We start from the raw sequence: 17,739 nt of genomic DNA, 5'->3' as shown, positions 1-17,739 counted from the left end.
GTCATCCAAGAACTCCAGGGTTTAGTTATATATACTCCCATATCCATTTGGTATTAGTTTTGTGAAGAAATACACCGTTTTGCCAAAGTTCTTCTTGCTTCCACTGCGCAGAATTTGACACCCAGGTTTAGGGATTGCACTGAGTGCAGCGAATTAAATGAATTTCTATTTATTGTCTAAGTGCCATTTCTGAAAACAAAGCTTTATTGCAGTTGAACAGTCACTTTCTCCCACACTGTGCTGCTCAGCATTACACTTTGCACCTTCTTCTGCCACTTTCCAGGGCAAACTTTACAGATGCTGCTCTGTTTGGTGCTTATTTTTTTTTTTTTTGGAGGAATACCAGGACTGATGGTGCTGAGAGGACTATAAAACATAGCAAGGGAGCTGGTATGTCATGAATAATGTTACTACTTGGAGCTGGTAGCTTCTGAGCTGTTCTTTCCTCTGCTTTTTCTCAGAGAAAAAAGTGAATTAACCTCATGAAAGATGTGCTTCATTTCCTTCTGGTATTTTCCACCAGGAATCTTAGACCTCAAGCTTGTTTCATTCCTTTGGGAATTCTGGTTGAGCATATGGAAGCTCTTTGTAAAACTCATGGTATCCTATATTTTCTTGTTGTTTAGTATTAATTTATTTAGGATTATGAATTTTTTGCTGCCTTAATGTGGTTTAAAATGGAAAATCAAAAAATCAGCTGACTAACAAAATGGAGGACTTTCCACCTATATGAATATTAGAAGTAATAGTCACCATTAAAAGAGATCCACATTACTTCAAAAAGCTTTTTCTCTCCCTTATGTTGAAATGACCCTTATGAATGCTAACACTAAAAATGGCTAGAAGATTAAAAAAATAACTCACCCTGAAGCAAAAGCAAGCATAGATATGACCTGCAGAGCTTTTAGTGCAGGATGACCCCTGGCTATGGACTGCATCTTTAAAAGGAAGGGTGTCTGTTCCCCTCATTGCTGAGGCAGCAAAGGGTTTATGTTTAGATTTGAGTAAGAGCCCACCATACAGTACAACAGAGATCTCACTTTTCTTGCACTCATTCCTATTGCTGTTTCTCCTGTAATGCTTTCTCCAGCATCTCATCTGCATTCATTCTGTGATTGAGGTGGGACATATAAACGGTTTGGTTTTTTTGTTTTTTTTTTTTTTTTTTTTTTTTTTCTCTGCACAGCTTCATTTTACATTTTTTTGCATTCACATAGTAACCAGTGTTACAAGTAGGATGGGGAAAGGAAAGCATGTTTCTGACAAGGCCATTGGCCTTGTTTTTATTTGATGGCACTCATAGCTAAAATCTGATCTGTCACGGATGTCAGCGCTTTACTTAAAGCTGCCTGGGTTTTTCACCACTGTTTTCATCCTCAGAATTGTAAATCAATACCCTTTGATCTAAACATAAAAGCCTGGGAAGCTTATGTTGAGGATGTCTTCCCTTGTGCCTCGCTTCATTCAGTTCAGCTGCTAAATCTGGTCTAAGGAAATCAAAAGCAATACTGAATTGACATTTAATAGCTCTCCTCAAGACTGTCAGAAAGTAATTTCTCAGAAAGTTTGAAGTTTGAAACAAACTTTGCATTGTACTTGTCTATTGTTAGCATTCCACTTAGCATATGCAAGTGGATTTTTGAAAGCAGCATATAATATTTGAACTAGGAATTCTAAATGCTTCTGCCTTAATTAAATTGAATTTTGAGATGAATAACAAAAAATATTCAAAGGAATATGGAAGAGGAAGAGTTACTGTTAAAGAATTCTGAGGAACAAATGTATTTTGTCAGCTGTACCAGTTTTACCACATGGAGCAACTAGACTAAAACACAGTTGCCTCCAATTTTTGCAAAAATCAATTTTTAAGCATTTCAGTGTCCTATTCACTTCTACAGGCTACTCAAAGGTGTGTCTCTTTTAGCTGCTATTGCACAGTAAGAATTAGTGATTTTTTTCAAGCTTCCAGGAATTCTAATGTCTATTAATCAGCTGTTACAAACGTGTGCTTTCTTTTAATTGATTCTGTAAGGCAGCAATGAGGTTTGTATTCAGAATTTTGCAACATAGGGGAAAATTAAAATGTATAGGAAACATTAAATTTCTGTTTTGCTTGAGTATAAAGTAAATAGCAGCGTCTCTGCCAGTTGGACTAAACTAAGGAAACTTCCTAAAAAAGCCAAGCTTTTTCCTGTAACTTTTGTTACAATGTGGGGACTTAGTAATTAGCTAACTCATGTCTTTAGCATTTGAGCAGTAAGTGCTGTTATATCTGGGAACTCAGCTCCTTCGACAGAAGGAAATCTTATTTCTAGTTGTTTGCCATACAGAGGCAGCTTATCCATCACAAATGGTTTGTTTGTGACACTTTCTGAATGTTTTCAGCTGGGAAAGCTTTGATATGGTTTGCAGTAGTAACATTTTATCCTGAGGAATGTGGGTATATGGGAAAAATGTTACTCTCACAAAAAAAAACTTCACCAAGAAGAAACCTGCCATGACTAGTGAAGACTAGTGTTTACTCAGGAATTATCTCAGGATAGCTGAAAGCTGATTTTGACCTACTATTTTATGCTTTTAGACTTCTATTTCTTAAAAAAAACCCCCATAATTCTTAGATGTGCCATAGCTTTCTGTTTGCTAGTTCAAGTTGAATTTAAGTAAAACTAGAATTATCATTCATGTAGAAAATTTTTCATGGAGAAAAGTCAAAGAAATTATACTGGGAAAAACAAGATTGAAATTTAATGAACAACTGTTACAAACACATTTCTTATGCAAGTCCTACAGCACTTAATATCTGATATCTGCTGCACACCAGTAATTAAGCTTGGTAGAAATGAGATTTTAAAGTACTGAACTACCTGGGAGAAAAAAAGCTATTTTGGTTAACTGCACCTTTGCAATTGGAATTTACTGAAAAGTATGGCAATTTAACATACATAAAGAAATGGTTAGGTTTTCTGCTCTCAACAATGGTGTAGAAGTGATTTTCCATTTAAATATAAAAATAATCAAGTATTTCTGAGATAATCTATACTGTGTAAACTCAATAGCAGCAGGAACTAAAACCACTCCAAATCATTTTGCCCAAAATTGTCAGTCCAGTGTTCCAACTTTCATTCCAATTCAGAACAACTAAAGTTCTAAAAGGTCCTAATAAAGATTTTCCTGGGTTTTATTTTATTAACTTCTAAATCTATGTAAAATAAGCAGAAAGTGTATTTTAGATGTTCTCACTGTTTTATTTTGCAAACTAGTTATTTGGAACTAAAGCACCTGTATTGAGAAAATCTTGGCCTAAAACTCAACAGGAGTTTCTTGGCCTTCCAGGAAAAAAGGTGTGTTGTCCTTACAAGAAATGTGTAATGAACCATCACCACTCTTTATTTTTTAGGGTTTTTAAAAAGAATTTTTGTAGGAAAAATTCTTTAAAAACCACAAGGAGAAAGAAAAAATGCAAAAATAAATATATTCTATTTCTGTAAATACAAATTGCATGTGTATTTAATGGGATTTTGTTACAGTAAGAAAATCTACCTTGCATCTTCCTGTTTCCAAAGGAATGGTGACATTCTCTTTGATTTTAATCTTAGCAGTGATGTGAACATGGAGAGTTTCTGGCAGTTGAGTTCTCTCTGTGACAGGTCTGTGGATTAAACCAGCCAGTAAAGCAGGGAGGTGGGTTAGTTGACTTTTCTTTGCATGAATGCAATTTAAAAATACAGTAGTTTTCAAAATGTCATTTCCTGATTAGTGCCCAGTTATATTAACATCACTGTGATGTGGACTTGCTGTTTGTACTGAATACAAATACATTAGGACTCGGTAAAATTACAAGTGTTTTATTGCAACTTAGTAAGTGCATGTATTGCAAAAAATACAGTGTGTTGTATGGTAGAAGTGAAAATGTAAATACAGGTGGTATTAAATACAATATGAATTGATAACAGGAAAAATATCTGTATGTGTAATAGTTCTTATCACAAAACCAAGATATTGAAGGTAAACACTATAACCTGTGCTCAGCCTAGCAGATCAGCAGATAAATTCTTAGCTGACACTTTCATGAAATTCAGATGTCAGTGATTGTCACAGCTTCCATATCAACTTGAATAAATTACCATAACTTTTATATTTTAGTAAAATATACTTACTAAAACCACCTGGGTAGCCAGAACTGATGACTAGTTAAACAGACCTAGAACAGAAGCTAGACAGAGTTAAAGAATAGAGTGGGTATTTATTAAAAGGCCTCAATGGATCCACCTTGGGCAGTACAAGAGCCCAGCCAGGGCTACTCTCAAGATGAACCCAAAATGGTCACGGGGGTCTCTCACTTTTGTAAGTTCTGGTCCATTAGCATATTGGAGCAATTGCCCAATTATAGCTTTAGGTTATGAAGTCCCACCCATCTTGTTTTCCTCTCTTCAGTCCATGTTTATGCTCTTGGGCCTGAAATTTGATATGGTTTGCAGTAGACAAATTTGGATCATTTGTCCTTGGTCCCAGTCTAGAAAAGGAATTGTTTTGTCTAGCAACTCTGTGAAAAGGACTTACCATCCCTTAATATGAAGCTCAGAGCTACACACAAAAGTAGAATAGAATCTGAAAAATATAAAAGCTAGAACCTAAGGCATCAATATCACTTCCATGACAGAAAAGAACATTATGGACCTGTGAGATAAAAGTACAAAAAATCTCAAATATTTTTGTTCTCCTTTTTCAGTCTGAAATAACAAGCTATACAAGAGGAGGGGTTTAAAGGCTTTTAGTACATTAACCCAGGACTTCACATTAATTTAGAGTTTATCACCTAGTTTACTATCAGCAGGGCATCTAGTCAGAACTAAGTGCTTAGGACAATCTCTGAGGTTTTAAGTTGCTCTAGGTGCTACTCCACCACTCTGAGGTGCCAGTCACGAGCAGAATGTGTCACTGCCTGGAGGGAGCTCTCAGCACTGCTTGTGATGGAAACCTTCAGAGCTACCTGAATGCTTGATGCCTGATGTTAGATGAGATTAAATTTATCTCAGGAGTTCAAGTGAAGTCTTTAGTCACCCTGTTGTTTATAAGTGCTCTTTATACCTGAAAATTATTTTCAGGCATGAAATATATTTAAGTAGACGCTTCAGGAATCTATCTATCTATCTATCTATCTATCTATCTATCTATCTATCTGTCTTTTACTGGTGTACTTGGAAATTCCAGAAATTCCTCAGGGATTTATTTGCTGGGACCAATTATATATCCTGACATGTTGTATTCGTAGGACCATGAATATCCTGAATATCAATGCCTAACTGTCCCTTCCCACCAACATAATTCTCATGGTTTTCCACTTCTCTGTGTAAGGTAGTGGAGCTAGTAGAGTTTGTGAAGCATTTTCATGGCTATAGGGATGCTCAAATAACAGGAAAAGTTTATAAATCTTATGATCCCAACTCTAAAGCAAGACCTGTTTGTCAGTGGTAATAAGTAATAGGAGTTTTCCAGCCCTCCTTAGGGAGGAATAGCTTTTCAAAAAATTGAAAAAGATGATTTTGTTGGGAATTGTTTTGGAGAGGTTAATAGTTAAATATGTTTGTAGGCTTGAGAAATAGCCTTTATCCATCTTGTTTACCATGTTATGTGGAAGATGGTACATTGTGAGCTTTAGTAGGTGGGAGATTAATTTTAAACTCTTTTTAAATTAATTTGTCATTTGTCATGTTTAAATTTTGAATGTCATTGAAAGCAAAGGAAAAAAAAATGCTATATATGTTCTCCTGAAGAATTAAAAAGGTGGTTTTTTAACTTCTTAGCCCACCTAAAACTGCAGAAGATAGACAGCAATGGAAGGTTGCATAATAGCAATAACAACTAACCTGCAGTTTTCTGAAGAATATATTTTACATGGTAGCTTTTCAAGCTGTAAGATGAGATCTAATATATAATCTTTATGCATATCAACACACAAATGCATGGTGCACATGTTTGTATAAGCTCAGTTAAGAGATGGTAATTTTAAACTATTCAGAATAATGACTGACTTTTTTCATGTTTTATATGAGCAAAGCCATACTGTCTGAAACAGCAAAATCTAAAAGTCTCAGAGACTGTGAGAGAACCCCTTTTCTCTTGCTTCCCCCATCACTTGCTTTCCTAGGAATGTACAGTAGTCTGTCCATGACAAGGAGAAGCTCACTCTGTCTCTTCCCAGTAATTACAGCATTCATGATGGTTTCTTACCTCAGAATCTGACACTTCTAAACACAGTTCTGTCTTTTCCTGGGTGAAATTCCCAAATCTTTGTTCAGACACATTCTTCTGACATCTGATGACCTTTTCATTTTCCTATAAGTGAAGTGGAACTCTTAAGAAGATGTTTTGCTATTGTCAGAGATACTTTATTATTATTTTATTATTATAAATATTTATGCTTTTTGCTGGAACAGACTTGGTTCTGTTTGAAGAAATTACTGCATAAGTTCAAAGAGGAGCCGTAGTCCTGCTTACAACACAGAAATCCAGCGCTGCCAGTGGTGCTTTGACAGTGGATGTGAGAGTGGGAATTACTAGAGCTGAAATGTTCAATGAGGTAAATAGAGCAATGCAAATCTCAAGGGCTTTTGAAATACAGAATATGCAAGGACGATTTTGAGAATGTGTATTACATTGCTGCTTCCTCTCACACCATCTACCAAACATTTCTTTCCTCTCTTCAGCTTCTAAAAATCAATTTGATGTGACTGCCTCCAGTTTGAAATTAGCATGATTTAATCTGGTACAGGAAAGATCTTTCACCATGGAAAAGGCCCAAATGGGAAATCTAATGATAGCATATTCCCCAAGGAAAGCTGCCACCTTAGACAGTGTCCCTGTAGGAGGGAAAGTGAACAGCTGCAATATTTCATATATAAAATGTGTGTGTGCATGTGTATGGTGACATGACACAATGCTTTGTGACAGCTCATTTTATTCTGGGTTCTTCACATGACAGATGAAATGATTCCTGTAATTATTCTTAGGTATAAGACCCAAAGTCAGTTCTGTTAATACTTGGATTGTTTGGCATAAAATACATTTAGGTATCTCATTTAAACATCCCTCTGGAAAAAAAGCTCTGGAAATCAGAAGTGATTGAGTGGATGAGCTCCAACTGTATTGCTTCTAGGCCCAGTAAAAAGGCAAGTTTATAAGGGGCTGATTTTCATTTCAAGTGTTTCATTTGAGGTGAAGTTTCATCCCAAGGCTTACATAACCAGACTAGCTTTTCTTGCAGTTGAATTAGCTCTTGTTTTACTTCTAAGTTAAATTAAGATCATTGCAATTTTATGCTAAGGAGTAGGAAAAGTTTAAATATATTCTTACTTTAGAACAAAAATATAACCAGTGATAAAATACTACTTGCCATTGCACGCCTTTATCACTACTTAGGATTAGAAGTAGATCAATTATATAATTTGACATACTGCTAAGAAAATTATTGTACATGTATCTATGCTTTATTTTAAAATAATTGATAGGTTTATAATTTAATGTGAATGTAGAATATTTTAAAAATACATACTACAGTTAGTAAACTAAGTAAGAAAAATGTATGTAATCTCCTAAAGCTTGAAGGGGATTTGTTGCATCTGTATTTGTTGTGTAGCAATAATGCAATTCTTATTATTCATTTAGAGAAAAATATTGTTGAACTTTGGTGAAAATTATTTTCTCTTTCTGGACATTCAGTGTGACTTTGTCATACATTTTTAGGTTTCCAGCTAGGCTAGTTTGTTTCCATTCAGGATTGAAGTCAGTTGCTGTATTTCCAGGATTACTGAAAGGTTGGACCTCATTCAGTGATATATAGGGTCTACAGAATAACAGTTTTGCAACTTATATGCTTAAGAGAGAGGGAATATGTTCAGAAAAATTGACTTAAATCATCTATCAAAGGTGCCAGCACACCTAGTGGCTTTATTTCTCAGGAAAGCAGAGAGATGGAAAGGCATGAGGGGAGCTTTTATTGATTGCTTTCTGGGAAAATTATTCTATGAGTTACTTTTGCAAAGAATATAATTTGCCTGGGGTATAGCAGGAATAGTATGAAAAGCTCTGGGAGAAATAGTTCCCTGGTTGATTTTTTTCAATATAAAATGATGGTGTTCTCTCAGAACCAGAGCTATTATCAGCTCCACAGATATCAGTAGAGATGGGTATGACTTCATGTGCTTGATAATGCTACAGGTAACTTTTGAAAGGTCTACTGGAAAAAATGGAAATTGGGAAGAAGAGAGATTTGTACTTCTCAATGAGCTGTTCATGTAATAAAAAGGAAGGCAAATAATTAATTGTGGGATGTAATGGCCTGACTGACTTACAAGGCTACTTTCTTTCCCATTTCTGTGATGAAAACCTTGAAAATATACTAGTGCAGGTTATGATACTTTTAACCTGTACTATAATGTTTACCGTTTCAAGATCTGAAGCCAAAAGCATAAAATTGAAACTGGGACAACAGTTTTTCCACATCAAATTCTATATATTTAGCTGCCAATCTGTGATTCAGATATAGATTCATCTCCGCAGGTGAAAGCAGCTTAAAAAAAAATTCTCAGTTTAGAAATTATATTATTTTATTATTTTTTCTAATATTTATCATTTTGCAGTATTATAAGAATCTGATAAGTGAATTGAAGTTGAACTTGAAATTTATATAAATGTTTGTGGAAAACTGGTCTTTTACATTTAGCGAAGAAAAGCAATATTTAAGAAGATAAAACACAAAAAGAAAAAAGAACTTGGTGTCCCTGGATGTGATAGGTGGAAGGTCTAAAATGTGAGGAAATTTGTTATCACTCAGTTACTATCAATCCTCATTACTCACTGTCAGACTGCAGAAAAACAGTTGATTTTTTCTGAGTTGCAGTCTTACTGTACAGCCACACATTTCACATCATTTGATGTGAAATTTGATTTGATTCTGACATCATTTCACATTGGCATTAATGTACAATATTTGTAAAACAATCTTGTTGCTGGAAAACATAGCTTCAGTAGCCAAAGTGATGGAGTCATGTTATGAATTTAATTTTGATATGCTGTATTGCTTCTTAGAGCAATTGCAGGCTGTATACATATTTTTGTGTTCAAAAATCAGGAATATATTTGCAGAACGTGAATTGTTTTGTCTTCCTCCAGCCTAAAAAGAGACACATATAATTTGAAGTTCACAACAGTGATCAACAAACCAGTGGAATTATAGATGAAGAACTGTTCTGTGGTGAGTAAGCTGAAGCTTTCATACTTTGGGCTTCTTGAGTGAAGATTGTGTGGCACATACTTTCAAATAAGTAGAAATGACAAAGTATCAGTAATTGAGTGAAACCTCAAGGAATTGCTCTTACAAAAATAGTACTAAAAATGAAATATATATTACTGTTTCACTACTTTAGCTAAAGTATTCTGTTCTATTGCAGACCTTTATTTTTCTCCTGGTTTGATCAATATTCTCACATTTTACTGTTATTTTTTGACATCTAATACTATTGTAGTTTCCTTCAATAAATCCTGTAGTTGATACCATGAAGCACTTTTCATTGCTAAAACATCTCCTAATCCTTGACAAGGTGGTATCTGAACATCCCATTGGTGCTGTAGTTAAGTACTGTGGAGTGGTGCTTTAGGCGTTGACTGTGTAGGGACCTCACGGTTTTCATCTGTTCTGGTCATGGTCAGCTAAAAGATAGAGCCCATTTTTGCCAAATTGGATCAGTTCTCACTGGAGACTGTAATGTTGCTGGCATGAGGATGCTCCTTGGTGCAGTCCCTGGCCAAACAGCTGAGAGAGAATTGCAGCAGGCAGAACAGGATTCTTCCCACAGGGCTGAGCCCTTGGTGACAGCTGGTAATGCAAAGCACTTCCTGAGCTGAGTGCAGGGGTTCTAACACTGTTCCTTTGCTCTCCTGATATGCACAGTCACCACTTTTTTGGAAAGCAAAGCTCAAGTATCTGTAAGTGATTGTGAAAATACTGAACCTTGTTCCTGTGAATTTACTCTTTTTCAGGGGCTGACTGTCCAGAGGAATAAATAAAGAGGAAACTAAAATTTAAGAACTTTTTTTTTCCAAAATTCTCTTTTAGACTGTTTCACTGAAGCCTTGAGGAATGACACAATTGAGTTTGTTTAGTGGAATAAATGGAAATAATCTGAAAATTACTTGGCTTGTGGATACCACATTTTATAGCTGAGAAGTTATTTTAAGGATCTCTTTATAGTTGCAGAGAAAAAAACCCCACAAATTCCAGTGAGATTGCCATGCTTAAATCTTTCTGAACCAATATACTAGTCAGTAGCAAGAAAATGATGGCTGGAAAAACTGTTGCCAAAGTGAAGACATTTTCCAATTTGCCTTCAAAAGGAAGTGAGGTTGGAGCTGCAGTGGTTTTCTAGAGCATACAGAACTTGTCTTAATGGATTAGCCACACTCTCTTGTGTGGCTTTTCTCCCTTGTAACTGTGCAGGAAAATGTATTTGCTACGTAGAACCATTGAGTGACTACCTCCTCCCCCAGGGAAAAACAAAAAGACTTTACAGAAAAGTAGATTTTGCTCCTCAGTAGTTGTAATGAACCACAGAGAGCTTGTCAGTAAAAATTATGTATGTGTATATACATATGTATATATAACATGCACGTCTTTGTTGTTGTGTGTGTATGATATTTATATTTGCTATATGTATGTATATGTTTAGTAAATGCATGTGTATTTATATGTATATATAGCTATCTATATATGCACATATGTGAAAGAGAAGTTAGAAAGTGGTCTTTAAGCTCTGTGGAAGAAATAGAAGATAGTGGTAATACTTCCAAGATGTGTCTCATGGGAAGTATCACTTTGCATGCTAATTGTTGGTTGGTAATGACTCTTTTCAATGTTTGCTCACTTCTCCAAGCAAAGACAAGACTACTGTTAGAGCTATTACATTCTTTAGGTCTATTACTTTCCTTCCTTTGTTCTTTATTTTCTGCCCAAAGTTTGTTGCCCCATCCAAAAAGCCTTTAGCTGGTACTTTCTGAATGCATTTTTACTCAGTTCAAAGGGTTTTCTATTTCTCTGGCAATGGTGCCTAAAAGAAGAGATCCAACACACCTTGTGATTGAGCACACTGCCAGCATAACAGATGGATGTGATTGCTGGCATCCAAGAAGCCTTATGAAATATCAGTGTCAAATGGTTAGAGACAGCATTTTTAAATCAAAAATACATGTTAGATGCTCTGGGCTTATGCACATGGTGGAGCATAGTCTAATTGGCTTGACTGGGTTATTTTAAATTTTAAACTATAATTCTTCAGTGTACACTTTGAGTGTTAGTTGCATAACTTTCAGCTTTTATATTTCTGTATCTTTAAGAGTTATATTTATTTTGCCCTAAAAAAAATTGTGTTAGGAATAAGTTTAAAAGACTAATATCTGTGCTGGCTTCTTGGACCACATTGTGTGTGATGTGACATGATATCAGTATCATGTCATATATCCTGATCCTTTGCACACATCTAGATCATGTGGAATTCATTGCAGGCATTAATTTACTTTTCTCTTTTAATATCACATATTGCTGCATTTTCATGTTGTACTCCTTTATTTTAGCTAGTTTAATTATGCTGAGGTAGGGTGACATTTTTGAGATATAACTGATCTACTGCTCTTTTCCCTCTTTTTCTGTTCCATGTGGAGAGAAAATACTTACAGGTAGAAAACAGGGACAGTTTTCTACAGTTAGGTATTTAGGAGATCCCACTGGATCCTTGTCTGTATCCATTAGTTCATAATTACCTTGGAAATAAACCAATTAAATAATGTTAAACCACACTGATTTTTATTAGGGTTTTGTGACCCAAAATCAAGTAAGAGCTTTAAGACATCTACCCTAAATAATAAACAGTAGACTTCCTTTCTGAAAATTATTTGATTATCTTTTTGAGTATGAAATGCATGCTCAAAATACTTGGGATCCTCTGATTTGTTATACTGCTCAGCATAATCCCATAAAACCAAGTTCCTGCCTTATTTGTTTATATGTTAAAATGTGTTTCTGTTAATTTAATTGTAAGAGAGCTTTCTGTATCAGAAGGTGAGGGGTGTGATGGTCTGTGGGAACTTGTGGTGTGTAATGTATCGTCACATAGTGTTCACATCCAGATAAAGGGAATATTTTCATGAAGAAATAGAAATAAGGTGTTCTGAAAAGAAGATTCACAGCTTATAAAATCACTGTAATGTGATAAATTAGCACATTAAATCAAATCCCATAAATCAATGTTAAGCTAAACACAGATAGTTCTACTTCATATTTAAAATTAATGTCTGAGGATATTTTTTTAAAACTGAGATAGTTTCTGGAATGAAACTATCAGTATTATCCTCTGTAATCCAAAGCACTATTAAAGAGGTAGGCAAGACAGTAGATAGCAGGTTGAAGAGTCATTGAAAACAGACAGTTCCATATTCTTATCATAAATGTGCTGAAATGACAATAGAGAATGTCATGAGGAATTTAATGGAATTTCCTTCATCTTAAGGTTAAGAAGGCTTCAGAGTTTGCATTTATTCTGGTTCTCAAGAATAGTTAGGATGCCTGGAGATGAGAAATCACAACTGCTTAAGACTACATGAATATAAAGTACAAAAAGAGATAGAATAATTTATAATGCAGTGTTGATGTTTCTGATTTTAAAACACCATCATGTCAACCCCATTTTTTTTCTCCATCATATTAAAAAGAAAAGACATGTATTACTTCACAAGAGAATTTTACTTTAATTCTGGTTTCATATTATGCTTTGTTTATTCTGCAGCTACCTAGATATTTTCATACCAGATATGATAATTAAATTATATACTGGATGAAAGTGTGAAGTCAGCATTTTAAAAAATAATGAATTTTATAGTCATCCAAAGTGGCAGATTCTAAGATCACATAGTAGAAAAAAATTCACCAATGTCCATGTAGTCATGTGTATTTGTAAGATTCTTGCCTATTCTGTAAAGTAAGTCCAAATCTAGGATGTTTTTATATTAGACTTGAACCATAAAACCCCCACATAATTTTTAGTCATGTGTTTGTTACTAGAGCCTCAGCCTAGTCCCTCTTCTTCAGATAGACAGAGAATTAGAGTTTGGTTTGGGAGCAGGAGAGATCACCCTCAAACTGAGAAAGTGGTGACAATACATATCAGAGTACTCATCTGTACCTAAGGCTACTGGGGAGGGCCATTACGAGGAAGAAAATTCATCTTCTGTGTTTCCAGGGCTGACTCCCACTAATAAGCATAGGCACTTGCACTGAGAACTATCATAAAGTATTGAATAGTTCCAAAAGCAAGGCCAGCCTGTGACTGCAAACTTCTGGAGCAGCATGCCTGCTGATGCAATTGTAAGAATTTTCCAGGAAGTCAAGGAAAGGCTTTCAGACTTTATCCTTGGCTAAGGCATTCAAAGGAGTTTTTGCAGTGAAATACGTCTACTGCATTTCAGCTCTCTTTTCAGTGCTGGCCAATGTACACACTATTTTCAGATGTACTGTGACAGCAGATGCTCCCTCTCTTGCTGAAATAATTTTATTTGATTTCTAGAAAAGCAGCAGAACAGAGCAGGTTGGTGGTGTTCTTTTTGGAAGTGGCAGAGCAGTATGTCAGTGTTCTGTAGGATGCTGGCTCTCAAATGAAAGTAAAAGAGAGTTTGATTTTCTCCATCTTCCATAATAAAACACAGTTTGCTGAAGTTAGAAAATAATTTAGATTAGTTTATGAATTTTCTACACTGCTTTTAGGGGGTGGGTCAAAATGTTCGGACTCTAGTTGAAAAGCTGAAGCTGCATCAGCAGAGATTAAAATGCTGAGATACATCTTTTAACTCATGGTAGTGACAGATGAAGTGAAGTAAGGGAGGTGCTGGTGCAAAGCAGTGCAGGGCAGTGCATGGGTTATGGATGTAATTCAGAGTGAGCCATAGATTCCAAAGGTGCTGCCAGGCTCAGCAAAGGACTGATGCTGACAGGTAGCCCCAGCACTTCGGGCAGTGGCTGAGTGAGACACAGTAAAGGGAAGAAGAGATTCAGGCTATTTCAGCAGTTCCAAAAGTGCTGGTAAAGGCTAATTTTTATTACTAGAAAGAATGTCTGGAGAAGATTTAATATATAAACATTATATATATAAAAAAATCATAACACATGAACTACAAATACAAATGAGCTAGAATAAGGTGTGAGTTCAGAAAGAGGCTGTTAACACTAAGACCTGAAGCTGATGTGTGCCACTTGAAATCAGCCTTTTAGGTTGAGGTGGGGAAGTATTACTGATCTGTAGATAAGTTATTAGAGCTGGGTTTTTGTTAAGATTCAGGTAGCAGAGTCATTGAGTTAGAGAAAAGTTTACCTGAAAATGGCTTGATATTGATGGTGACGGGTCATTGGGGGACTGGGGACTTGTACAGGGGAAGGATGACATGTCCAGCTTGATTGCTGGTGATAGCACTGACTACAGACTGCTGATGAGACAGGTTTTGGGTGTTGGGCACTGAGAGGCCACAAGGTATTTCACTTCCTCTGGCAGTCATTCATCAAGGTGATGAATAGCTGTCTTGCACAGGGCTGTGTATTCTTTGTCAAGTGAAGATATGACTGCTCAGACATACACACCATGCTTAGCAGCTGGTTTGGCAGTTATAGAAATTAAACACATTCAACTGTTATTCCCTACATGTAATATTAAGTTAGCCCTTTATTAAATCATTATGTTTGTAAAAAGAAAATAAGGCAAAAGGCTGTAGAGCTGGGTGCTGCTACAAAAAGGAGATTGTGAAAATAAAGAAAATGTAAAGAAACCAGAGGAGATAGAAATCAGAGTTGACTGGGTTTACTCCTTCCTATTCAAAACCATTTTGTGTTTTAGGGCTCAAATATTGTAAATCATAATAGCATCTGCTTAACCTTTATTACCTTAATAGTCCCTTTGATTTAAGTGTATTCACATGTGTAAAGTTAGAGATGTGCATGAATCTGCAAAAAGTAAAATAAAGGTAGGCAGGTGGTAATATATTTATACTCTTTCACCCAGTTATACTCTAATGCTGCGTGTTGAAATCCAAATGAAATAACACACAGAACACCATGGTGGTGATAAGCATTCTAATTCTTAAGTTTCCCACTGAGATTTAAATTAGAATCTGATTTGCAGACATCAAGGCTACATTCTGAAGGCAAGTCAAGTCTTGCTGTAATTGCATTGTCTCTGATTTGTTTCTTAAACCACCTGTTTCTCTGGTTGTGCTTATTTTAGGAAATAAAGCTTATGTTGGATGGGAAGTGATCTGAAATCTTACAAAATATCCTCTGTATCTGTAAGCATTTAGGACAAAGAAAAATGAACTGTTTTGAAAAAACACGAGTAACAGCAGGACTAGAAATGTAATGTATAGATTGGACAGGGATTTTTCATTGGAAAACCTGTCACATATTTAGATGAATTTTTCTGTAATTTACTGACTAATTTTATACACCACTATTTCAATGATTATGATATGCTTTTTTTTCAGCAGAGGCTGTGTCTTCCCTTCTGGCCATTGTTGCACTTCCAGCTTCCATCAGTGGAAGCTCTGCCCTGTGTTCCAAATCTACTCTGCTTTAGCATTTACCAAAAGCTTGGCAGTGGTGGTAGTTCAGCAGGAGAGATCACTGCTTGGCTCTGTAGTATAATCACATCCCTTTTGTGTCATTCTGTAGTCCCTTTCTCTCAGCCTTTCTCATTTCCATTGAGACTTATTCCAAAAACAGACAGTCACTGGGATGTGGGGTATTGTAAAAATTCACTTTTAGAGGTAGTGAGAGGCACATCAGCTCCTTGAGCAGACAAAGGGGATCTCATGCCTTGCAGGGGGGTACCAAATCACCAGTAGCCTTCTGTCTGAGAGCTGGTTGGAGACACTGCTCAGACTGGGAAACTTCACAGTGCTTCATGGCTTCTGAGGCCCTGAACTCTGTGTGGCACTCCAAGAGCTAATGCAATCCAGAACACTCGATCTCTGCCTGTTCATGGTCTCCATCTCCTCTCCTCTTAAACCTGCATTCTGATATCCAGAGAAGACAAATCTGTACATCAAGGTCAGACTGAAGTCAAGTCCTTCACACTGGGAGCAGTCCCCAGTGTGCATCTGCAGGTCACTTTCTAAATGTTCCTGTCTTTGTTGGTAAGGGTTAAATCTCACTTTTCACCCTCTTGGGATTGATAGAAAACCTGAATTTTGTCCCAAGGAAACCAAATTTTCCTGTCTTGATATGGTAACTGTGATACTTTAGTAACTAACTGTGATATGAGAAGTCCACATCAATTTTTCATTTTTGACCAAAGATGTTCATCTTCCTGGCACGTGGCTCTTGAGGCTGGCTTAACTATAATGATAGGATAGAGAAAAAGGAGCAAGAGAGAGGGTAAGGAATTGTTTAAATATGTTGAAATTTTCCCCCACATAATGGTACATACCTTGTAGTGGTACAGTGAAAAATTAGAGAAACCAAACCCAGGAAATTAACATTTTAGAAATGTTTCTAAGCATGTCTAATCCTTCCAGATCCCTTGGAACAGCATTATGAAAATAAATTCAAACTAGGAACAGCTTATGAAAATTAATTCAAGCTAGGCATATACGTGAAAAGCTGCTGAGCAATGCTACTGAAACTGAGTTACATTCAGGTATTCGGGTGTTTGGAGACCTGTACAGTGAGCAGCTGATGTTTCTTTCTGGTATGAGAAACTTCAGTGTTAAATGAAACTCCAGTGGAGGTTTAAGGATAATTTGGGAATCGGGTTCCGAGTTTTCATGCAAGTATTTCTGTGATTGTTTTTCTTGATCCTTGCCCTGTTTTTTTTAACATATCCCCTTCTAATGCAGTGTGTCCTGTGACTCAAATTTGGAAGACTACTCCAAATAAAATAATAATTAAAGAATTTTTATAGCAGTATCAGTAAGGTCAGTGGGATCCACACTATTCTGGATAGCATTGTAATTTTCATTATAGTTTTATTCATAATACTGTGAAATCTATGAGACTTACATTTTTAACTTCAGCTAAAAGGGTGGTAAGCATTAGCCTATGACCCTCTACCTCAGCTATGGTAAAGATACCTGAATCCAAATAATTCCTGCAGGTGCAGTTATGTATTGAGTATTTTTGTATTGTACTTCTGACTTACTGCATCTTTATTTGAAAGAGAAATAGAGACTTTCAAAATCATATTGTTAAGCTAATTAAAAATAATGCAGAGTTGTCTTACCACATTGATTTTGAACAAGAAAATAAAGTATGCTGATTACTACTGAATAACTGGTAAGAAAGAGTCAATAACACACACCTCCCCACTCATTTTTAATGCTTAAGACTGAGCCTTAAATTGTAGCTTTTCTCTTGGAGATCTTCTGGAGAATATTTGCTGAAGAAATTAAATTTTCGCCTCTTTTATCAGTATGGGGAAGAGTTTGGGGACTAATTCATGCCTACATCCTTAATTTGTGAAATATTATATCACAACTGGACTGATCAGAGCTGATGCCCAGGTTAAGTTAGACCAATTAAACAGCAAAATGAATCTGTCAGATTATACTTTCCTTTAATTTGTGTTATTTCATTGTGTGGGATTAACACTGATGATTCTCTTTTATAGTGTTTCTTTATGGTAAAATGAGATCTTTCTAAGCACATCTAAAAGA

The 17,739-nt window shown here is 35.9% G+C and overlaps 1 long non-coding RNA gene across 2 annotated transcripts in view; it reads left to right on the top strand.

Annotated features, from left to right (window-relative positions):
- Positions 1-17,739, top strand: part of LOC128811172 (uncharacterized) — a 158,203-nt gene that overhangs the window by 63,662 nt on the left and 76,802 nt on the right. For both annotated transcript variants that reach the window (XR_008438262.1, XR_008438261.1), the window contains exon 2: positions 9,172-9,253. This is a non-coding gene — a long non-coding RNA (uncharacterized LOC128811172). The remainder of the gene's footprint in view (positions 1-9,171; positions 9,254-17,739) is intronic.

Source organism: Vidua macroura, chromosome 9 (genome assembly GCF_024509145.1).
Source record: "Vidua macroura isolate BioBank_ID:100142 chromosome 9, ASM2450914v1, whole genome shotgun sequence".
In the NCBI taxonomy this organism is placed as follows: domain Eukaryota; kingdom Metazoa; phylum Chordata; class Aves; order Passeriformes; family Viduidae; genus Vidua; species Vidua macroura.
Note: the sequence above shows the minus strand (reverse complement) of the source record. Positions and strands in the feature narration are given on the sequence as shown.